The 24,903-nt window shown below is 40.8% G+C and overlaps 1 protein-coding gene across 2 annotated transcripts in view; it reads right to left on the reverse strand.

Annotated features, from left to right (window-relative positions):
* Window positions 1-18,987, reverse strand: part of WASF3 (WASP family member 3) — an 82,723-nt gene extending 63,736 nt beyond the window's left edge. For both annotated transcript variants that reach the window (XM_074568821.1, XM_074568812.1), the window contains exon 1: window positions 18,871-18,987. The gene's annotated coding sequence lies outside the window, so the exon portion shown is untranslated. The remainder of the gene's footprint in view (window positions 1-18,870) is intronic.
* Window positions 18,988-24,903: the final 5,916 nt, after the last annotated feature.

The raw sequence follows: 24,903 nt of genomic DNA on the forward strand, positions 1-24,903 counted from the left end.
AGAAGGCCACAAGGGTGGGAACAGTGACTTTCCCTTTGTGGCCAAGAAAATTGTAAGGGACTAGATGTATCAGCTGAATGTTCACAAGTCCATGGGGCCTGATGGGATTCAAACCAGAGTAACGAAGGAGCTAGAGGATGTTACAGAACTCCTCTCCATCATCTACCAAAGGTCTTGGGAGTCTGGGGAGGTCCCTGCTGGCTGGAAGCTAGCCAATGTTATTCAAATTTAAAGGAAGGGCATGAGGGAAGACCCAGGGCACTACAGAACTGCAAGTCTAAGCTCAGTTCCTGGAAAAAGCATGGAGAAGATTATACTGGGTACTATTGAAATGCATGTAAAGAACAATGCAAGTATCAGGCACAGTCAACATGGGTTCACTAAGGAAGAGTCCTGTTTAACTAATTTGATATCCTTCTATGACAAGGTCACCCACCTAGTGGATGAGAGGAATCATAGAATAGTTTGGGTTGGAAAGGACCTTTAAAGATCATCTACTCCACTCCACCTGCAATGAACAAGGACGCATTCAACTAGATCAGGTTACTCAGAGCCCCATCCAACCTGACCTTGAATGTTTCCAGGGATGGGGCATCTACCACCTCTCTGAGCAACCTATGCCAGCATTTCACCACCCTCATTGTAAAAAATTTCTTCCTTGTATCTAATCCAAATCTGCCCTCTTTTAGTTTAAAACCATTATTCCTTGTCCTATCACAAGAGGCCCTGCTAAAAACCATCCAGACCACTACCCTCTGGATGCAACCAGCCAACTAATTCCTCATCCACCGAACAGTCCACCCATCAAATCCATCTGTCTTCAATTTGGAGAGAAGGATGTTTAGGGGACCATGTCAAAGGCCTTACAGAAGTCCAGATAGACAACGTCCATATCTCTTCCCTTGTCCACTGATCTAGTCACTCCATCATAAAAGGCCACTAGGTTGGTCAGGCAGGACTTGCCCTTGGTGAAGCCATGCTGGCTGTCTTGAATCACCTCCCTGTCCTGCATGTGCCTTAGCATGGCTTCTAGGAGGATCTGTTCCATGATCTTCCCAGACACAGAGGTGAGGCTGACAGGTCAGTAGGTCCCAGGGTCCTCCTTTCTCCCCTTTCTAAACAAGGGATGTGTTTTTTCTGGATTTTATAAGGCTTTTGATACTGTCCCTCACTGCATCTTTCCGGAAAAGTTGTCCAACTGTGGGATGAGTGGGTTCACAGTGCACTGGGTGAAGAACTGGCTGAAGGGCAGAGCTCCAAGGGCTGTAGCAAATGGGGCTACATCTGGCTGGTGACCAGCCATCAGTGGTGGTGTTCTTGGTTCAATTCTAGGGCCAGTTCTGTTCAATATGTTTATCAACAATCTGGATGCAGGAATTGAATGCACCATTAGCAAGTTTACTGATGATACCAAACTGGGAGGTGCTGTTGACTCTCTCAAGGGACAAGAGGCCTTGCAGAGGGATCCAGATGGACTGGAGCATAGGGCTATAATTAATGAGATGAAATGCAACAAGGCCAAATTCCAGATCCTGCAGCCTAGGACAGAGTAATGCCAGGCACAAGTATAAACTGGGAGAGGAGTGGCTGGAGAACAGCCCTGCAGAAAGGGATCTGGGGGTGCTGGTCGGCAGCAGCTCAATAGGAGTGAGCAGTGAGCCCTGGCAGCCAAGAGGGCAAACCTCATCTTGGGGTGCATCAAACACAGTACAACCAGCCCATCAAAAGCAGCAGTTCAGTTCGAGTACTGTGTGCAGTTCTGGGCCTCACAATTTAAGAACAACATTAAGGTCCTCACATTGCCTAGTTTGGAGAAAAGGAGGCTGAGGGGCGACCTCATTGCTCTCCACAGCTTCCTGAGGTGGGGAAGTGGAGAGGGAGGTGCTGATCTCTTCTTCTCCCTGGTATCCAGTGACAGGATGCATGGGAATGGTTCAAAGCTGCACCAAGGGAGGTTTACATTTGACATTAGGAAACATTTCTTTACCAAGAGGATAGTCAAACACTGGAACAGGCTTCCTAGAGAGGGTGTCAATGCCCTGAGCCTGTCAGTGTTTAAGAGGCATTTGGACATCGCCCTTAATAACATGCTTTAACTTTTGGTCAGCCCTGAATTGGTCTGGCAGCTGGACTGGACAATCGCTGTAGGTCTCTTCTAACTGAAATATTCTATTCTTATGAACCGTTCTCTCTCATATGTACATACTTAGGTATGCATGTAGATATATATATTATTGTAGTTTAGTTCTCACTATTTATAAAGCCTTTTTATATCTAGAAATATAGAGAGAGACATATCTATTGATACACATCTCTCTATACACATAAAACCTTTACAAAGGTTCAGTAGGACACAGACTGGAAGATATTTATGAAAAATATGGGGTTTCCCCCGATTTGAAAGTCTCAAAAAGCATTTAAATTGTTTTTAGACAGATGTAGGTATCACACAGATTAATGATTAAAAAGCCACCATTTATAAAATTAAAACTCAATGGAATTAATGGTTAGTGACTCCTTACAGTTCATCTATAGGGTTCAGTTAAGGACATCACTATGTAAAGAAATAAGGAGGATGAGAAAGGAGGGAGAAAAATGAAAGCATTAACAGGTGAAACTTATGTATTTAATTATTCCATTTTACACCCTAGCTGGAGAGCTATTCTTGAAAGAGATTAGCATACTCTAGTATTAACTACACAGTTCAAGTTTATCCTGATTTCTCAAGGGTTCCCCCCCCACCCCATACTGTTCTTAAAGGGCCAGACAAGACAGGCAGTTGTGTTTGTTTCTTTTGGGTCTTTTTTATTAACGTTTTTACTTATAAGCCAGTTAAATTTAAGCAGTTTTGCATGGATCTGTGACCTCAAATCTCATTCAATGTAGAGGAGCTTAGCAGTTTAGGAAGATCAAACAAATCACAGAAATCCAGAAGTATGTGAAATAAAGTCCACTTTTCCCTTTGAAAAGAAGGTTGAAGTGGCTTAAAGCCATCATGCCTGCTGTTACCATGAGATTTTTATGGCTTTAATTAAGATTTGTTTACATAAAAGAGAATTTTAAAACTACTTCTACTTCACACTGCTTAATATGGGTAAGGAAAAGTATGAACTTCATTATCCTAATCACATAACCCATCCAGGTTATCTACTGCTTTACCATAAGACTCAACACCAAGCAGCTGATACTAACTCAAGAGATCAGATTTGTCTGTTCCCACTAAATACTTTCATAAATTCAATAAATCCTATTCCTCACATTACTTCCGCATCATTTTGACAGCCATGTTTAGTATTTTCTGTTGCTGTTGTTGGCATGGGGGAGGCAGGCAGCTGCCACAAATGCAGCATCTTACAAAACTAATTTCCATGGAGAGATTTTGAAACAATGAAAAAAATCTTGATCTGATAACCAAGTCTAAGAAAACCTAAATTTCTTAATACATATAATACTGCATGTATATATATACATCCCAGATCCCTCTTAACAGTTCATAATAATATGATTGCAGGTATGCCATCCTGTCCTCTCTCAGTTTCTTGCCTGTGTCCCTTCCTCAGTCTTCCAACAACCATAAATTACCCATTTCAACTACATTTTCAAGTCACACTCCCCTTGCCTTCCTCTCTTGAAGATTTTGAAAACAACAAATAATGCTGTTTTCAACTTTGGAAAAAACCCTAAACCTTAAGTGTTTTAAAACAGTGGTAACTGGTTACTGAAAGGCATAGGCTGCCAAGAAATCCACAGCAGTTTGTTTTGTTTTTTTTTTTTTTAACTTGAAGAGCAAAAGCTATTCTCTTTAACACTATGTAGACAGGAGTGGAGGCACGGAATGTATCCCAGGAAAGGAAGCATGCCATGTCCCAAGGCAATACCATGACTACCCAAGGAACAGCTGACAGTTCCAAAGCAAACATGTGGTTTACGCTCAGGAATGGAAGCAACCAGATATTTTGGGTTTTACTGACCACTCTGAGATAGGAAGAGAAATAGAAAGGACAGCAGGGAACCTGGCAGAGCTTCAAATCCACCTCTTCCCACCTCCATACAGGAAAGCAGAAACCACACAATGCTTTGGGGCTCCAGCTCCACTTCCCAGAGGACAGGGCCAGGGTAAGACAGCTGTGACACATTGCTTCCTCTTTCCCTCTTTGTTTAACATCTGTTTGATGCTGGCAGAACAACAGTAGAGGAACAAACTATTACCAAAAAGGAAGGTTCAGTTAAAAGTTTGAGAATTACTGATATTCAGTGTGTTAAGCTTTTGCTCAAAGAATCATGCACGTGCATTGCAGATGTGTGGAAGCTAGTAAGTAAAGCCACATCAGATTGAGAACTTGATGCCTTATCTTTACTCTCATCCTTACAACCACAAGTGACCTTGGTTTGAAATGCTCATGTAGTTCTTCATAGGTGACCTCTACGACCAACATGTGGTGAGGTGGTATACGCACCACAATCATCTGAACTGACCTCTCATGTTATTACAGGTTACTAAATTCCTGACAAATTCTGTATCGAGTACAATGAACTTAAACAGATCATCCAAAGCAACATGGAACCTTGTTTCTTTTGGGGTCTGGGGTTTTATTTTGTTGTTGTTATTTGGAGGTTTGGGTTTTCATGTTTGGGTTGTTTTTTTTCCTCCAAAGGCTCCTTTATGAGGAACTACTTAAAAGTATCACCTGCTCCCACATGTTATATTTTTTATTTCAGCTCAGCACAGCACAAATGCGTACTGGCTTTCTTATTTTAGCAACTCATTGCAGATTACCATGGGAATCATGCCTCTTTTTATTTAAAAAAAAAAAAAAAGAGGTTATTGCCCCCAACACTTAAGATCCTACATTTTCACAACTTACTGGCTGCAGAAATAGTGGCATTTTCTATTAACTAGAAGCATAAACTGGCATTTCCATAAACTACTGGCAACACGCTTCCCGTCTCACCAATTTTACTCCTGCCATGCAGGTATATTTTAGAAAAATCAACACATTTCCAACCAAGTTTCATGAATGATTGTCTCTCCTCTTTTGACACACATGGAAGATCCAAGCTCAGATCTCTGGATCATAGATACTCAATAAATTTCAACTTTGTTGGGACATTTAGACCAATGGAAATGTAAAAATGGCATTTAAATATGGCTAAGTTTCACTAGTCAACTAACTATATCCCTGACGTCTTTTTTTTTTTCCCCTCCTCTTTTTGAAGTCAAGACTTCCAGAAAGTGAGATTTAGCCATGCTGCTGACATATACAGAAGAAAACCAAAGGGAACAAACCCTTCCACCTACCTCATTTTCAAGCATGACAAACAGTACAGAGATGCCCTGCCCTTGAGACAGGCTTTTCTTTAGGAGCAGCCTGTTATCAGGTTAACATGTAAATAATTAAATGTTCTGGACCAAAACTACTACTTTAAAAGGGAATCTCGCAACTTTAAAGTGGACAACTTAAGACATTATTAGCACAAGCCCACATTCAAGTGCTTAAAAAATAAACAACTAAACAACCATCAGGACCAAGTAGGCAGTCATGGGGAGAGGACATTTTCCCCAATAAAATGTCACCGTAACAATAACTTGAATCCACACAATGATCTTTGTCCTCACACAGCCGACTGAAAGACTGAAGTTTAAGATTTTCCAACTAGGATCAAGACAGCTTTCTAGACATAATTTTACTGCTACAAAAATAGTGATGTTCTCCCATAAACATAAAGCAAAACAAACATAAGTAGTAGAAAAAGTCCAACCATGCACCAGCACTGATCCTCCACTGGTAATGTTTTTCTGCATTTTTCAGGTAAATAGATTACTAGTTTTGTGCAAAAAATACATTAGTTTGTATTGTGCAATTAAGTGGAATTTTAATCTCAAAACCCCTTTTCCATTAGACTCCCTGCATCTGATCACCTCAGGTCAGTCACTGTTCTGCTTTTATTCAAGTAATTAACAACTATTAATGGACAATAGCATTTGAGTAATAACAAAAAGTACAGTAACACATAAAATTTTGGACAAATCAACGGGATTTCAGGTATTAGCAGAATTCTCCCTTCCCCTACCAGCTTCTTGCTCTTTTGAAATGTGAACTTGCCTGAAGGAGAGTTAGGACTTGTACTTGAGAAATTTAAATGCAAACAGACTATTACACAGAGTGATACTGCAATGGGCAGTATCTGTGGCAATGGGAACCCACACAATACCTATTCCCACAAATACAAGATCTCTCCTCCCTAGCACAAGCTTCCTTTTCCTTTAGAGGAATTGTGGCACTTTTTTTTAAACCAAGCCCAGTAAAGTAAGGCATCGCTAACTAGGCCTAATCTAAGGCTAAACTTTCCAAGTTCTTGTACAGTTACAGTACAGATGATAAATATTTCTCTACTACATTCTGGTTTTTTATTAAATAGTAAACAGACATATGAGAAAAATTTTTAACATTAAATCCATCTTGTACCAGATGCACTTCTGAAGAAATAAAATGCAAAATAAAAGGGATTAGCCAGAATTCAAACAAAAGCATATCAGAACACACAAGATGCCCCTTTGCAACTTACCTTCTTTGCCATCTCTTTCTGCAAAACAGGGGAACATTAATTTAATGGCTGGAAGTGATATTATGCTATCAACAGTAAATAATTTTCATCCCCAAGCACAACCAGCTCTAAAGCAATTTATCTGTGCGTTAGGAACAAAAGGCATTAAAAATAAATAAACAGTAGGTGAAAACCATTATTAGATCAGTTGAGTGATTTATAAAGCCTCTTCTTGGCTACCAAGAATCTATCTAGCAAAGACTACTCATTAATATGGAAGAGAACTTCACTTTCTCCTAAGCCTTTAGAGCATCAGTATATGTTCCTGGATAAAACTGCTGCAAATCCCAATCCTACTCAAAACAGTTAACAACTAACATTGTTTGTTTGAGGGGGAAGAGGACAGCAGGGTACCTGCAGCTACTGCATCCCTATGGGCCAGCTGTTCCATAGGTCACGTTCTTTTCTATTCAGAATCACCAAATCTTGTTTCAAGCCTAGAGAAAAAGTAATGCTCAAGCTTCCCACTTATGACAAGTTTATCCTTCTTTTAACAACCAATAAGAATTTGATTTAAATCAGCAAGTCCTGCATGCTTTGAACCTGGAAAGAGGATCAACACTTCATTATGCACCTGCAGAAATGGGGAAAAAGCATGGAAGGCATATTTTATAGAACACTGGTAATATCATGCAAATTAGCTAATCCACAGTGGAATTTAATTATTTCTACAGTCTTATCTTTCCTACAGTTACATTTATTTTAGTATTTTGTTCAAAGTTGATTTAGAAGACTCAAAAATACACTTCTGACAAAAGAACGCTTGTCCTTCAAGATTTGAATTTCAGACAAGCTTTTGTTTCAAGGTTTCCTCCATATATTTTAGAACTAAAATATCAGGCTGAACATCTTAAAGAGAATATAATAACTTTCAGTAACCCTCAATTAAATTCACTTTTTTTATTCCTTTAGATTCAATAGCCATACTTCCTGCCCTCACAGTTAAACCTCCCTAATGTTTCCCACTCAGTGCTAAAGCCATTCTTATCCTATCCCTGTAACTGAATGAACCTAGACAAATTTCCTTGGTTACCTGGGACTGTTGCAGGGTGTATTTACTGTTCTGTACTGAGGCATAAAGAAAGTTACCTTTGACCAACAAATCAAAGCTGTTCACTGGTTAGACTGTCATCCCTCAGGTCCACAAAACTTACTTCAGTGTATTTTCTAATGCTTAATATTCAAAGGCATTAACAGACATAATTCTACCAAGATGAACAAGAGTGGGGATACTCAAACTACATCTTTCTAGCTGTGGGTTTTACAGCTAACATCACGGTTCCAGTAAGCATAAACTGAAGCCTTATTTATTTATATCTGAACCTCACATTTAAGTTTAGCTTTGAAAAAACTTCAAAAAACTATTACAGGCTGCCTGTGTGCTTCTCTGCAGTGCAGTAACTTGGCTGAGGAAAACTCTTGCCAAGCTATGATTAGCATTTAGCAGCTTAAGGGCTAACTGTGCTTGTTGTTTCAACCTTGACAACCAACTGTAAGGACACACCGTTAAATTTAAGCTTCCAAGAGCATTTAACATTTGATTCTGCTGAAAATACACTTTTACTACATGTTTTGAAAATAAAATCACTTTTTCCTCTTTTAGAAATCCATGATGATGCCAGACATATGCTTGTTTTCCAAACAACAACTGTTTAAAAAGAAAGAATACTGTTTCTGATGTTCCTGCCAAAAATAACATTCTGTGGTTTAAAGAAATCTGATAGTAGGCAGTTCACTCAGTTGAGGGAACACGGGTTTACATTTCATGTCTTGCATCTACTTCCCTCCATTTTAAGTTTCTTTGGGGATGAATGTGGCAGTGGGGAGGGGTTTTGTTGTGGTTTGTTGGGTTTTGGTTTTTTTCATCTCTAAGCATTTCACTCAAAGGAAAAAAAAAAAGGCATCTGTGGGTTTCACCAGAAATGACACGAAGCAGAAGTTCATCACAATGCATTTCTTTCTTATGGGGAATACTAGGATATAAAAGAAAGCGTTCGAAAGGGAAGTAAAAGAAGGCTGCAGAAGAAATCCTTAGGAGAGAGTCTGCAGCAGGAGGAAGTGGAACAGAAAACCCAAACGAGGAAGTAGCACACAACAAAGAACATTAACAGCTTAGTCTTAAAATGTAAGACAGGGAAAAGAGACAGATTTGGGGGTTCAGCTGCTGTTGTCACAGACAGCAAAAATACCACCCATCCACTGAAGGTGTTTATTTCACCACTTCCTCCATAGTCTCAGATTAAGAGATCGAACTGGTAATGGAAACCTGCAAACTGGACTATATACTGCATAAGACTACTATTTCTTTACATTTCAGAAAGCCACAATTTTAAGACAAGGGTTCAATATGCTACAATATTTGACTTCATCCTTTATTCATTTTATTAGACATCAATTAGTACCTCACAGAAATAGTAACTAGACCAGTTTACTAAGTGATGTAAAATAGTTAGTCAACTTGAAGCATCTAGGACAACAGAAGTTCTGTAATTTTCCCCAATCACAGAATTTTAATTACCACTTCCCAGCAGTTTTTACAAATAAGAGTTACAAATCCCATTGAACAGAACCTTGCTATCACTCTCCATGACACAGAAATTCCTGAAGGCTGCTAAACCTGCTCCAAAATCAAGCCAACAGTTTAGCCAGCTGAGTGACCAAGAAGAATATAATTTCCTAAGCAACAGCAAGGTGCAGATCCATGCAAGCTTAGAAGCCCTCAGAATTGTTAGTATGGCAACCAGAATAACATTATTGCAAAGCACATACCTTCTACAGTAGAATAGCAAATATTTTAGAAAAATAAGGTCAGAATCCAAATGATCTTACAGTAGTATTTCAGATGCACCTATTTCAGGCTAATAAAAATCCTTAACATTAAAAACCCAACTGCTTATTAGTCCGCCAACATGGAAGCTTTTCCTGTCATTAGCAGTGCAAATCCAGCACAGAAATTCAGCAGCTAGACATGGTCTGTCTTTACAGAATTATTAGCTTGAGCTATAACTAGGTGTTGCTCCTAATCTTATCTATGCACTTGTGTTACCCACCCTGAATCAAAGGATGCTTGAAATTTCAAGCTAGTCTACAAGAGCATGACCAGTATTTGATGACAGAGGCAAATGTTCTAATAACTACATTTCATTTGAGGGCTGGAAGACTATACCCCAGTGCAGTCTCAGACACTCCTCTTGAAGGCATTTGTACCTCATCACTTCAACATTCAGGTATTTCATGCTTGCCATTCACAAACTCTTCATCTCTTTAATTGCTATAAATACAAAGTGATTGCTACAGTGAAGATGTACAAGACCTGTAGGATTTGAAGAATGGAAAGCTTCAAGAGAGGCATGCTGACTTTGCTGAAGGAGACAGAATGCCCTCCATCTGGGAAAAAAATGAAGCTGCTAAAATGCTAGTTCCTGGTTCTTTCTGCGAAAAAAAAGGGTGGACAGAGAGCGTGTGGCTTGCAAATCTGCTTGTCTAGCATAGCCTGGCAAATACTCTTCTCCTACTACAAAGTTAGATAACCTGAAACTGTAACCAAAACACTTGTATAACTGTACCAAGACATTCTCTTTAAACATGACTTACTTAACTGCAGCCCCACTCCAGCTCCTGAGTTGGCATGCAGTGGTTAGAGGGAACTTCAACAGTCAAACCGTGTGCAAAAAAACAGTAATACATATATGAAAGTGTCTTCAAATTCAGCATAAAATCAAACACAGGCTTCATTTAAGTGATGCGTTATCTGTTCCATGTCTGCAGCTGTTTAAGCATTCAAAGCAGCAGCCAAGCTTTAAAAAGAAAAACAGTACTTTCCCAGGAAATAACTCTACAATAAACCTGTGCTGATATGAGTTCCAGAGAATTTCAACATTCTATAGAAGACTCCGCAGCAAGCTCAACTGCTGTATAAGAAAGAACTAAAAAGCCACATTTGCACTAAAGCCCCCCCCCTCTAATTCGGAAGTTCAAACTCTTCTTCATTCACATGTAATGAGGCAGAGGAACTTCTCAAAGAAGCATTTCCAAAGGCTGTTTGAAGTTTCAAAATAAAATAAGCTTCCCAGGCCTTGTCTTGTAGCACACTTGTCCCCACAGCTGCCTGTTGCTCTGTTAGGACAGAATCAAGTCCACAGCAGATGAATGGTCCTCCTCAGCATCAGAGAATACCAACGTTTTCCACTATGAGATTTCAAAACAAACATCAAGAAATCAATTCCAACATTCACTGAAATACTGTTAACATGTTTTGACATATTATGCCTGTCACCCATTACATACACAAACTCTCCAACTACTACTCATTACAAGCAAACTGGTTACCACTATGAAGATGCACAAAAAACTTGGGATCCATCAGCTGAAAAACTAAAATCTATGGCTACAAGGAAAGTTTGTGCCCAAATGCCATTTAATTTTCCAAGTCACAGGAATGCAGAATAGAATCTGTTTCAACCTTTACCAACCTTTTTTGATGAAGCGAGTTATTGATCCAAGAGTTATATACTGCTCACTTGCTCTAACAGGCTTCTCTGCTCTGGTACACAACAGTGACCCAAACACCACTGTCCCTACCCTATAGGGCATCAGAAGCACAAAACAGAAAAGATACGTTAGCTCTTTCTGACTGTCAAAGGCGGGCATTGCAACAAGAACAGCAGTGCTAGGCTGCAAGAAAAAGCTTCTTGAGAGAGACAAGCAGACAAGAGCTGCATACATCAGCTATGACTGCATACAACTATAAACCCTCAAATAAGGGAATATTCAGACTCAGCTGCCAATTACAGTCTTCAGCACTGGAACAAATTTCACCCCCAGATTCGATCTGAACCCAAACCTTTACTAACAGCCCTGTCAATGGGATTCCACTCTGCAGTAAGTGACAAGCAGGTAACCAGTTAACCAGTCCATGGAATAGTCCAGATGGTCACATTTTATATCATATTCCCTGCCTATAAATATGGCAGATCTCCAGTAATTCCCAACTTACACTCACTGTCCTTTACACACAGCCTTAACATTATGTTCTCTTTGCACTGGCAACCAGACTGGAACAGTACATTTTTTATTAGATTATACACACTTTTCAGTCTTCACTGATGAGGTGCTTTGTTCACTTTTAGTTTCTATGAACATATCAACAATAAAAGGAAATATTTTTGCATATGCTATCTTCTAAATAGTCAGTGAAATTCAAGTCCTGTAAGGCCTCTAAAATACTATTGCATTATAGCTTTCATGTTATCATAGAGTATCCTGAGTTGGAAGGGAGCCATGAGGATCATCAAGTCCAACTCACGAATCCACACAGGGCAACCTAAAAGTTAAAACAGATGCACAAGAGCATTGTCCAAACCCTTCTCGAACATGAACACAAGTGGTCACAACCACTTCTCTGAAGAGCTTGTTCCAGTGCTTGGCCACCCTCTCAGTGAAGAGTTTTTTCCTAATACCCAATCTGAACTTCCCCTGATGCAGCTTTAAGGCATTCCCTCATGTCCCACCACCAGATACCAGAGAGCAGAGATCAGCACCTCCCTTTCCGCTCCCCTTCATGAGGAAGCTGTAGACAAAGATGAGGTCACCCCTCAGTACTCTCTTCTCCAAGCTGAACAAACCCAGTATCTTCAGCCCCTTCTCCTAAGTCGTGCCCTCTAGTTCTTTCACCTTCTTTGTTGCCCTCTTTGGGCACACTGTAGTATTTTCATATCCTGCTTATATTGCAAAGCCCAGAACTGTTGGTATATTTTATTTCGTCAACAACCTCTGCCTTCATAACCTACCAATACATCAAGAACATTAAACAGGCTTTGTAGGTCATGAAGAAAGCACATTCCTTTAATCCAGAATATTACTACATGCCAAAATCCAACTAATTACCCAGCAACCTAAAGGACACGACACTAGAGAAGAACATAGACAGATAGAAGCAGAAGTAGCAGATTACAGCATTCCAAGAAAAATATAACATCACCCCAATTCCTGGCAAGAAGATGCAAGTGTTTCCTGAATGAGGAATCTCTAACATATTAATGGTAAGACAGTACAGTGTTCACTATTAAGAGATACACCCCTAAAATGTTGGGGCTTCCCCTCAGGTAACCCAACAGGAAAATACATGCAGTACCCTTTGAGTGTGGCCATGCAGACAGAGCACTTCAACTCAACAAGATGCTGTAGCCTCCACGCTGTACTAGCAGAGCCCCAGCCCAAACAGCACCCTGTTTTAATATTTAACAGTTCAGCACACAGCTTAAATATACATAGTTACATGTGCTCACAGACAAGCCAGGCACGTGAAAACATGACATTACCTTAGAAAGGCTGAAAGACACAATTTCAACAAAATCTCAAAGAAAAAAAAGTTAGAAAGTCTGAATGACAGCAAAGTATTTCAGCATTCTTTACCTAATGAAAAGTATCAAATATTAGGCTTATGTAAAATTTCAAATGTCTGAAAAATTGTAATTTCTAGTAGCACTTGCTACAAAGTTGAAGATTTTTTTTAATCTATCAATTTCATTTAGATCATGTATTAAACAGTATTTTCACTACTTATAATTTGAACTTTCCTTCATAGTTTTGAAGTTCATCAGCAAACACAAGGTTGACAGAGGACTTGAGAATCACCATAACTTATATAGAACTCTAGTGCAAGTGCATATTCAGGTACCAAAAAACCAACATCAAAAACATATTAATGCATAGTTACAACACCCAAACAAACATGAACTATGCTTTTACACCAGCATAGGAAGAAACATAACCACTGCAGAAGCCTCCAGAAAGTCTGTCTCATTTGAAATTAATAGTGATAAGTATTTTTCATCGATGTGAATTTATCTGTGCGTACTGCTGTGTAAATGAACAGCGTTCAACAGAGCTTAACGACAAGAAATTATTCTATAGTTTCTATATTGGGCAGATTTCCACAACAGGGATGTGCAATAAAAGCCAAAGGAACAGTGAAATAGATTTATGATTTATGGAACTAGAGAGAAAACAAGCCAGGCTGTAATTCTGTACACAGCATTTGAAAATCTCTTTTTTCTTCTTGTCCTGGAGAAAAACACATTTCATTCAACCAAAAATTCTGGTTTTGACAGATTAATGGAAGTTACAACTGCCTTAGCGTAGACTACTTCTATTTATATCAATTATGATGACTGTAAAATATGAACACTGAACAGATTCAAATTACCACTGATATCTATACTTACTTTATCTTTGTCACTTAGCAGCATTTTAAAGGTTGCATCATATCATGAAGACTATTATAAAACCTAAGTATCTACAGAATGTAAGATTAATTAAAAAACTAAAGCAAAAATACCTGCATGCCAGCCACATCCAAGACACTTATTTTAGTTACATTACTATGTTCACTAATGTTTAGCCAACTCTCTAACTCAGCACTCAAGAGTCCATGTCAGTTCTTGCCAGTACTTCTTACCAAAACAAGGACATTTGCAGTTATGAAGGTTTAGAAGAAAACCTACACATTAAGTATAATCTGTCTGATAGTATACAAGTGATGGGGAAATATTTTTCTATTGGTTTTATTGTAGAATGACATCTGTGTTTAACACAAACATGAACCAAGTTCAACCTGAATAACATTCAATTTTTCTGCTTCTGAAAAATATGTATTTTAAAATACAAAATATTAACTCAGTGTTGAAGTATGCCTTCGAGTGGCACGAGTATAATGAATATTCAAAAATAAAATATTAAATACATTTGGCATAAAGATGTCCTACACTTAACAGAAACACACATTGTTCCCATCACTGTATTAGGCTACCAAATCTCTGTAAGAATAGAGATGATATTTGTAACCAATAGGTAGGAAGCAGCTCCAAGGGTCTTGAAAAAAAAGAGTAACTAAAAAATCTGCTAAACAAGAGAGGTCCAAAAAATAAAAAAAATCCCAAACACATACAGTGATCAAATCTAGACCCAGAAAACACCATTAGTTTAATGGCAGAATATTTAAGTATGAGAAAGGAAAAACTAATTCGCAATGTGTTTAAATTCAGAACACCTGTAAATCCCTAACACAAATAAATTTAGATATGTTTTTAAAAAAAAAAAACAAGCAAATCCAACAAATGCTTAATAAGCCTTCAACAAAAATTCTCCAGCTATCTCACCTGCCAAAAATAAAGAAATTCAACAAGATAAGCTCCTAGTTTACATCTTAAATGAGCACGAAGACTTCCATTTTGATCTCCAGCTGTTTCTACACACAAATTTCTTAATTTCTTCCCAAATGTTGTGTTTCCCCTTTTTGCTGAGGAAAAAGAAGTGACATCTATCAGCACCTAAAAATATTTCAGTTCTCCAAGTTTCCAAGAGAGGGGTGAAAAACAACAGTGCTTTTCCAGTTAAAAACACCACCCCAGTGCAACATTTCAACAGCTTTTACAACAGCCTGGCTTCTGAACAGTTAGATCTAAATAATAGCAAGTGTGAAGGAATGCACTCACAGGTTAAAGTTGAATAAATAAATCTAGTGTAACTTCAGGTTATTTTCATTATTACCTCTAAGGGCAGACTAAGTTCTCAGGGGAGAATGAAAGTGCTATAGCAGTTCTGCTACAGAGCTAGGGTTCAAGATGCCTCAATTTAATTCTTAGTCTAGTCACCAGTTTTCTTACACTACAGGTATTCTGTATGCAAGTCTTCCATATGGAGAAGTTATCAATACTCACCCTCTACCTCTTTCTTTGCTAAGAGAATAAGCAGTTATAATCTGTGACCCATAGTATTCCTTGTACAAGGAAACTTCTGAAGGCAATGTACAGTTCTATGTAACACTGGAAGACATGTATTTGTAACCTGATCCTATTAATGATCTTCACATACTGAATGGCTTTAAGATTAGAGAACTAGGAAATAAGCCTGATAAAAGCAACTTCTCCCCATCAGTACTGTAAATTTGTATCTTTCTGCTAATAAGGTAATTAACAAAATTTAGTATTAACACCCACTGGACACCCATAGCCTGGTTAGTAACTTACACTAGTAGTGCAATTCACCTGATACACAGCTTGTAGCTCAATAGCCTATGCAAGTAAAAATAAAATAAAAAGAAGTCATAATAACAAATACAAGATGTCCAAAAATTTTAATTGAAGCCACACATGAATCAGGAAGATACCAACACATCACCTTTGAATTAAAAAAAAAAGCCAAAAAGTGATGTATTATACAACGTACATCAGATTCAAGCTCAGTTACAAGAGCCATATCATGTGAACACCAACTAAAGACAGGCCTGAAAGAGCAGACTGCAATTAACTGCAATAACATTTCTTGATCATTCCTCACTAAAAGCAGTCAGGAGAGCTCTGGAAGACGGTGCTATGGGAGAGCTCAAAAGAACAAAAATTTAACTGCATATATTTATTATCTTGCATCACGAGTCCTCCACTTAGTTCTCTCAAGGCTCTCTCCCACTCCAATTAGTGCAAATTACACCAAGATGTAATCGTCCATGCAGGAAGTTTAATCAACAAGGGAAGACTTGCAAAGGCATGAAAGCTAACTCACTGTCCAGGTGACATTGATACCATGACTTAAAGACTCAGCTACCGTCAGCTCTTCTGGAATTCTTCACTGAAGTATCTGCTCTGGTTTGGTTTTTAGAAATCCTGTCCTGCTAATCACTGTATATAAGAAACTTCAAAATAATATTCCTATCATCTGTCAGATGATGGCTTTTCTTCCTCTTTCCTCCATACAGGAACACTGCCTGCAGACAATGTTATTCTTGTTTCAGTGAAATATATGGCATGTACCTTCTCACTGAAGAATAAAGTAAATAAACCCGAGCTAAAGTAGTCACACCAGTGAGCAGCTGGCCTGTAAGAAGTTTATATTACTACTCCTAAAATCATAATCCTTTGAGGCATGTTGTACAGACAAGGCATATACTGAAAATAAAGCAGGTTTATGCTGCTATTAACTATGAAATGTCATATGTGTTGTGCCATATAAATCAAACATGAAGCCTCAATAACTTATTCCTACTATGAAAGTCCCTTTTTAAAGCACAAGCAATTCTATTTCTGACATATAAAGTCATCTTTTATTACCTCCATGGACAAATAGGAAGATTGGCAAAGACCACACAGTTTCAGTAGCTATTGTGTATAATCAAGACTATTGTTTCAGTATCCATCCAATTAAAAAAATGTTTTCTAATTTTTCTTTATTTGAAGAAAATAGCCATGGAAAAGGAGAAGATGACTTGTTCAATTATGTGTTATTTCATGTACCATAAAACCTCTGTTTTCACCACCTAATAATTACGTTCACACTGTCACTAGCAATACAAACACAAAACTAATTTTCCAGCAAGCAACAGGAAAAGTCTGCTTTGCACAACTCATCCCCAAAATTCAGCTGAAAATAAAAGGAGCTTCCACATTGCTCAAAGGGAACATGGTCTGGTCCTGGTTTCAGCTGAAGAGCTGCAGCTAAAACATCCTTCTTACAGGACTTATTGAAAGCCATGTTTTTCCTGAGTACAAACAATTTAGGACCTTTATTTAAGTGTAGGCAGATAACTGTCCTGCCATCTTAGTGTATTTTCTTATGATGAGAACTCAAAGGCAAAAGTAAGCTGTAATTGAACGCAACACCTACCAAAGCTCAGTTCCACCGCTCAAATATGGGGTTTAATCTTGAATCTTTAAGTTTGCAAGCACTATAACTTTAACACAACAGATTTACAACTTGAATATCAGTCTAAATAATTATTCTGTATCATGTCAACCTCCATATATTAGAGACCACACAATTTCACATCTGAGCTACAGATCACTGTAGCGTGGGAGAGCAAGAACTACAGCCTTATTCCATTACTTCATTCCCTTCTTCAGGCACACACGCTATTAATGACTATGGAAAACACTGTATCAGGCAAATTCAAAACAACAGTCTGTCTCTCATAAATGTAATTAAAAATGTTACATTTGTATGAGACAGACTGTTGTTTTGAACAACAACAAAAAAAATCAGTCTGGCATGATACACAAGGCAAAATTACCTCCTCCTTGTCACCTTCAGATTACAAGCCTTGAAGCTCCTGGCTGCTTTCGTAATTTGCCCCCATCTTTTTCTAATAGTTCACAAAAGAAGCACAGAGAACCACAGCTAGACAGCTTTTTCCTATTGCTGCACAAACAGCCTACAAACTAAACCATTTGTGCTTTGAAGTACTTTCTATCAAGGAATCTCACAACCGCAACCAATAACCCATCACTCAAGTACTGGCCCCACTTCACAAACTGTTGCTCAGTCTAAGACCTTGTTGCTCAGTCCTTCTGTTAGTTATCTGCAGAGATGACTGAATTAGACCAGAAACGACAAGAGAGAGAATGAGCATTTCTTAGCCACTTTTCGGATAGCGTTAGACATTCAGCAGTTACAATAAATCCCTGCCTTCACACGCCTGCACTCACTCAGACTCCCAGCTTCTTCTCAGCGGCACATTCACTTATGAAGTGGGAAAAATCCGATTAATCTGCAAAAAAACACGAGTAGAAAAAAAAAAAAGGAAAGAAGGGGGGGGGGCGTTTAAAAGTTCCTGAGCCGCCAAGGTCTCCCAGCGCCCTTCAAAGCCAAAGACGATTATTTTTAAGTACTTGAAGACCGCTGGGCATCAGAAGAGACCTGCCGGTGTCACAGCTACGAGTCGGGGAAGAAGCGCCCCCCGGACTCGGCGGTTCTCGGAGCTGGGCGTCGTGTTCCCCGCAGCCCGGTCGGAGCTGCTCCGACCGGGCTGCGGGGAACACGACGCCCAGCTCCGAGAACCGCCGAGTCCGGGGGATGGGAGTGGGGGGGGGGGCGGCTCTTCCCCGACCGAGCTCCCCCCCAACATCCCCCCCCGAGACCCGAAAGGGGACGCGGCCCGCGGCTCTGGGGACCGGCAAGGGGCCGAGGCCGGCAGGGGGGCTCGAAACAAAGCTTCCCCGCTCCCGGCTGAAGCGGGAGGGCCCCGGGACGGGTAGCTCAGCCCGGCCCCGAGCTGCCCTCACCGCGGCCGTGAGGAGAAAGGCGACGCCACCGCTGCGCTGAGGGGGCTCCCACAGGGCAACGACGGGATTATCCGGTAAGAGACCGTTAAAAAGCGGTTGCTCCCCTCTCAGCGCCCCTCCCGGCGGTGGGGTAACGGACCCCGCTCAGCGCCGCCGCCCTCCTTCCTTCCTCCCTCCCTCCGCCGAGGCGGGAGTGGGGTCCCGCACCCACCTGCCGCCGTGCTCCATCCCATCCCACACGGCCGCCGCTCGACCGCTCCAGCCGCCGCCGACCGCCTTCGCGGGCTAAGCCTCCGCGCCCCCCGCCGCCGCCCCGCCCCTTAGCCTCAAGCCCCGCCCCCCTCGGCCTCCCTTTTGACCCGTGCCGGGAGGGGCGGGGCAAGGTGCGCCAATGGTAGCCGGCGCTTGGCCCCACACACTGCTGATCGGCGTGAAAGACGCCCAATCAAAATGCCAGACGGGTAGGGGGGGAGAGCTGTCAATCAGCGGCCCCTACCTGGGGTTCACAAGAGGCGGGGGAGGGGAGTTTCCTCCCGCTGACCGGCGCGGCAGCTCGTTCCATCCCCCACCGCCGCCCTGGGCCTCGCTCCCGCCGCTCGGTGGGGTCGCCAGACCGCCCCCTTCCCCGGGGCTGTGGAGGCTGCCTGGCGGCTGTCTCCCCCTCAACCTCCTCAGGAGCAGTCGCTTCTCGCCCCGGCGCCGCGCCGGCCTCGCCCCCGCACCCCCACAGGGGCCTCAGCAGCCTGACCCCGCTGCTGCGGTCCCCCTGCCCTCAGGGCCGCTCTCCCCTCACACGCAGGGCCGGGGTGCGGGCCTTCGGGACCCTGTCACACTTCTCCCGGCTTCAGGGCGCTCATCCCAGTCCCCCGCAGCCATGGGGGCCGTCTTGGGTTTCCCCCAGCCTTCCCGGTTGCTAATGGGGCCTGCGCTGTCATCCACCCGCCGGCATGGCCCCTCATCCGCCTGGCCGGGGCCTCTGCTCTCATCCCCCACTGGCATCACCCCTGCCCTTTGCCGGCCTTTCCCACACGATTCCCGCTGCATCCAACTTCGGGGCCAGGCCCTAAAGGGAGTCACGTTAGTACCGACAGGCAGCCGCACGCCGGTGGGGCTGGTTTCTGGGAGGGCGGCGGGGGTCTTTGCCCCGCTGGGCGGGGTGTGTTGTGAGGACCGCAGCTGCTGGCCCAGCCCCAGCAATGTCCCCCTCCCCTGCTCTGCCGGAGATGTCATGTTGTCTTTTGTGGTTAGCCCTGTAACAGGAGCTTTGTTGCTCACTGCAAAGCCTTTAGAAAAAAATTAAATCGGACTTTGTCATGTGAATGAGATTTCGGGGTTAGAATAATCACCAAATTTTCATGGCCTGGGGCACTTCAATAAATAATCACAGATGAAAGCAGAGGTTATCAAACACCGTCTCGAGTCAATCGTGTTTGGCAACTGAAAGTTTACTGAACTCAAACCCAGTTGCACCACTGGCTTCAGCTATCCACACTTCACCTTACGGCAAAGACACGGGCTCACACGCACCTCCTTTTCCCCAAAAATAATACACAGTACTGCTATTAATTTTAGAAAATTTTTTTGTGCTTAAGATACCGATACTGGTCGTGGTAAGACGCAGCAGCTGAGAATCACTGCTGTAATCACTCAAGGTTACACAACAATAAGCTGCAAGGCAGCTTTGAAGTGCGGATGGTGACAGTTTTATGATCACTAGCAAAGCAAACAGAAAAGAAGTCATTAAGTAACATAACCCTAAAAAAAGGAAGCAGCAGTCTTTTTACTCAGCATAAGGACTCACTAAGACAAAAATTGTAAAAGGAAAATAGTCTCTAGGTTTTGAGAAAAGGTCGTTCTTTTCAAAAGGAGAGTATTTTCCCTAAAACATGTATGCAGCAAGAGGAAACTCTTCAGACTGTAAAATAAAACGGAGGAAAATGACCTGGCGTTGCTAAAATGCAGCTGCATTTATGCTCATTCAGTGATGCTTTTTTCATACTGAAAATGTGATCTTGAGGTTTGAAAAATATTAATTTCAAACAGACATATCACTACCAGTAATTTTTTTTCTGTTCAATCAATAGAAGTAAGGAGTCTGTGTGACGCAAGGTATTAATGAACACTTATTTCATTCCAGCTGCTTTCCAGGCTCTTGGATTCCTTCTCAGCTTTCATTTTTCTCCTCTGTATTCATGACATTTTAAATGCTGTTTTAATAACATCTACATCTTGTAAAAAAAGAACTGAGGCAGAGCTTTATTATGGCTGTTTTGACCTTGCCTTAGAATTTGCAAAAAAGGCAAATCTGCCAAACACTTTGCATTTAATCTGTACTGAGTTTCCATCAAGAGACAAAAAAAAGGTGGTTAAATTCTCTGCAAGGGATAATTCAATTGTTATTTTTATTGAAATCATGCTTCAGAAAAGTCCTCTGAAGGCAGTAGGTTCAGGTTTAGACTGACACACCAAGAGATGTCCAGGATTGATCTTTCTCCCATTAATTTCACTTGAAGACAGAAGCAGGCTTCAGAGAGTAATGAAAAGGGAGGATTATTAGAGACTGAAGCCAAGACGAGTTAGCGGAAGTGAACATGACATTTTTTTAATATCTGATTATAATATCACTGGCTTAGATCAAATTTATAAGGACCTCCTTTTCTTGAATGGTTAGTTTCACCAAAAAAGGTACAGCATAAGAAGAATCAATATTTGAAAAGTCTGTTATACCTCTTGTTGCTTCCTGCTGAAGGGCATATTTCATGATACGGAAATCTTTTTGTCTTTCAGGAAACACAAAATTGCTGAATAATGTTAAAACAAATAGTGTTACGCAAATGATTTACAATGCCACCGATAATCATTACAGCATCTCTGATTATTAATGGGACATTGATGGGGCCCTGAAGAGTCTCTTGCTGAATCAGCTTCTTAAATAAATTGCTTTCCCTCCAGCCGCAGCCGCACCCCAGAGAAAGGGGAAACATGTCTTGACTAAAGTAATTGATTTAGGACAGCTAGCAGATACGTGCAATGCACAACATAAGATGCTTTGTTCACTGCTATGTCTCTGTTGATGGACTTTATTTTCCATTAATGTAAAACTGTTTAGCCTTGATAAGTCTGCATACGTATTTCTCATACTCTTCATATTTTCAGTATTATTGATATTTCCATACTATTCACATTTATCAGGAGTATTTTCCTGAGACTATTAATTGTTTTGCTTTTTTTGTTGTTGTTTTCCTTCTAATATCCCTGGATCACTGGAATACTGAAAGACTAGCAAAGTATATGAAACCAAGATGCAAGTAGATCCTCAAAGGAAACATTCAATATAAGTTCAAAGAGGCACTGTGTAATCAATCTTGAGAAAAAAAATGCAGGCAAACAAGAACAAAAGGAAGTCTAATAACTTTTCAAGACAGCTACTTTCATCAGCTCAAGAAGAGTTGTAATTCTGCCAATTAATAGTAAGGTCCATTAACTGTAAGTCATAAAACCGTTTGTTATGCAAAGCACTCATCTGTCTTTGCTGGCTCTGACACTTTGGTAGGGCAGTGTAGTAGGGCATCCTACAAAGCAGGGACTGATGATCTATAGCGGGAGTGGACGTAGTCTCTTAATGGTTTTACAGCATCATCAGTTGAACAAGCTCCCTTTTTAAAAATAAACACATGAAAGACATGATTCCAAGTTCCTCAGCAGATCAAAAAATGATATACAGAAAGCTGTAATTAGTAATAGACTGTTGGTTTAGCAGCTGTACAATGCAGGACGCAGCTAGGACTAATGGGATGAAGCTAAGAAACAAGAACCATGGGGTGAATATCTGATCTGAAAGAAGAGAAGAGAAGGTCAGCTCTCAAGGATAGTTAGAGTCCTACAAACAGGACAGTCTGTAGTGTTTCAAAGTGGGCTGTACCAAACACTTTTCCATCAGCTAAGGATGAGCTAAATTTTATTTCTCCTGTTTGGATTCACGGTAGACATATGCTTGTTAAAGACCCAACAGTCCTTTCCTAAACTTCTGTGCCCTGTTGTATTATGATTGACAATCATAACAGAGATTTAATGTCAAAGGCGGAAAGAAAATCTCTTATAGGCTCTCCTGCATAAAAATAAAAAGGTAAGGAATAGCAACATGTTGCTCAGTGTCAGAGGATTTATGCAGCTCAGTTCTGGGAAGTCCCTAGCTGCTTTCACACTCTACTGAGCCCATAAACAGACATGGATATTGAAAAATTCGTTATACTATGTTTGATTGCTCCCAGCCTGATGTCCCATAGTTATTGGTAGCCTCACCCCATCTGATTTGTCTGTCTCTCTTGTAATATCATGGGTAAAGTTTACCAAGACAGACTGCGATCATCCACTTTCTACTGACTTTCAGCATGAGGATATCATCTAGCTCCCCTATGTGCCTTTAGAAACCTCTCTTCTCTTCCATAGAAGCACACAAGAGTGAGTGCATCAGCGTTGTACTCCACGAACATCTTTGACTTTGGGAAAGTCAGGGGGACAGTTAGACACGAGCAGAGCATGAAGATAAGCTATCTGACCATCATGTGGCTTTGGTTTATATTTGAACCTCTGTGATTTGCCTTAGATATGAAGATACTTGGAATGACACATGGATGTGCAAAACTTCAGAGCCAAACCCAACCTTGTTCAAGATCTTGGAATGTCCCAGCAGCATCCCACCTCTTTGGACGGACATTAGCTGCAGTCTAGGGTGTAAGGTAGGCTAAGGGAAGAATAATGAAGGAGATGGCAGTGATGAAAGGGTTAGTTACATTAAATGATTTTCCATCTTTTTTATTCAACTATAAAAATCATGGTGGGTGCCACTAAAAAATATGCTCCTGGAATTGTTAGGAAGAGGCATATTCCATATCAAACAAGCATGGGGAATACAATCAAAAATGAATACAAATACAAAAAATTTGAAAGCATCCCAGTCTTTCAACCATACAAGTATGCATAACTCATCAGAATAAAACTGTCATGGGAACACCTTAATTACTGACCTCAGTGTCAGTCCTCACAGGACTGCCAGGTCCTGCCTCACAGGAATCAACCTCTCTATATGCACAGCCGTTTATCAGCCCGCTCTTAAGTTGCAGTCTTTTCGTGGCAGGGACCAAATGTGTGCATAAATTTGCACAACAATGAGCATAAAATGCTTCTGAACTTTCCCTGGCCCAAGGTATGAGGCCTCCTCTTTGGAGTCCTATGACAAGTGCACTGCTGTATCCTGTTATATGGCAGGGGAGCGACACAAGGCCGGTAAGACTGTCTCCGTTCCTCACAGCACCTTGCCAAGGAGCACATTTTCTAGTTGAGATGCCCCTCCCCAACGCCTTGACCCCAGCTCCTAGACGCAGCTGGATCACAAGTTAGCCTTACCCAGTGGACTCAGCATCTGGTGTCCCAGTGAGTAAGAAGCTGAGATGTAAATGCTTGAGGTACAGAGGTAACAGTAAGAGAGCAACAGAAGGAAATTAAATGCATGAATCTCATATCGTTTGGATGAAGTGAGACAGATTTTTATTGAGCCCACCCTTCAAAAATATATGTAAATTAACTGCAAATAGAAAAGTTCACACTAAAATTAAATAGGGAGAGTAGTGATTGAGACACAGAAAATGGGGCCAAAATGACATCTTAATGTACTCTCCTGTGCCAAGGCTGAATGAGAGATATACGAATATGGATTGACGTATGTTTGATTATTTTAAGATATTTAATACAAAGCCTCTAGAGAATTTTAAACAATTCTCTAATCAGGGAATTCCACAGTTTCCTCCTGCATTCTTGCCTAGTGTTTATTGTTATAAAGTTTTTACTAATGTCTAATGTAACTCTTCCATGATGTAATTTTAGCGCGTTCTTTTCTCATGCTATCCACAATGGATGTGGAGAACAGATGACAACCCATGATTATTTGAAGGCTTCTCACATCTTTCCAGTCATTCATTCAATAAATTAAGCTCCTAGCTCTTTCAGTCTTGCCTCATAGGGCATGTTTTCTAATTCTCTGGTCATTTTCCTTTCTTTCTTTTGGATTGCCTCCACATTTGCTGAAGTTCACTGCACGGAACTAGACACGCAACACTCAATAGCAAAGCTGCATGTTTGTTTTTACTGTAATAGTATGACATTGTTGATACATATTCCACTTGTGAGTCACTGTAACCTCAGCATCTTTTTCAGCAAAACTTCTGCCTAGTCAGCTGTTTCCCAT

The sequence above is a fragment of the Larus michahellis genome, chromosome 1 (genome assembly GCF_964199755.1).
Source record: "Larus michahellis chromosome 1, bLarMic1.1, whole genome shotgun sequence".
Taxonomy (NCBI): Eukaryota; Metazoa; Chordata; class Aves; order Charadriiformes; family Laridae; genus Larus; species Larus michahellis.